Raw genomic sequence first — 344 nt, forward strand, 5'->3', positions numbered from 1 at the left:
CTCTCACACACTCACTCACCCTTCCTTCCTCTACTCCTTCTTTCTCTCCCTCCTCTCCTTTTCCCCTCTCCTTCTCCTCTCCTTCCCTCTCCTCTCCTCTCCTTCTCTCTCCCTCTCCTCTCCTTCTCTCTCCCTCTCCTCTCCCTGCCATCTGTATCACTCTCCCCTCGAAGTTTTCCAGCTTGAATAAATCACATAAAGCGAGGTGCAATATCGCTGCTGTCGATCAGACATATGGCGAAGGAATCAGCTTGTCTCGGATTGCACCATGGTTCTAGTTGTTGTCAACCTTGCCAGTTGCAAGGGGATGGTGACGTCAAAGCCCCTCTGATCTGTCGTGGTAG

General features: G+C 51.7%; 1 protein-coding gene across 1 annotated transcript in view; it reads left to right on the top strand.

The window, feature by feature from the left end:
* LOC119586104 (synapse-associated protein 1-like) overlaps window positions 1-344 on the top strand; it is a gene marked incomplete at its 5' end in the record, with an annotated part of 123,898 nt that overhangs the window by 41,440 nt on the left and 82,114 nt on the right.

Source organism: Penaeus monodon, chromosome 21 (genome assembly GCF_015228065.2).
Source record: "Penaeus monodon isolate SGIC_2016 chromosome 21, NSTDA_Pmon_1, whole genome shotgun sequence".
Classification (NCBI taxonomy): Eukaryota; Metazoa; Arthropoda; class Malacostraca; order Decapoda; family Penaeidae; genus Penaeus; species Penaeus monodon.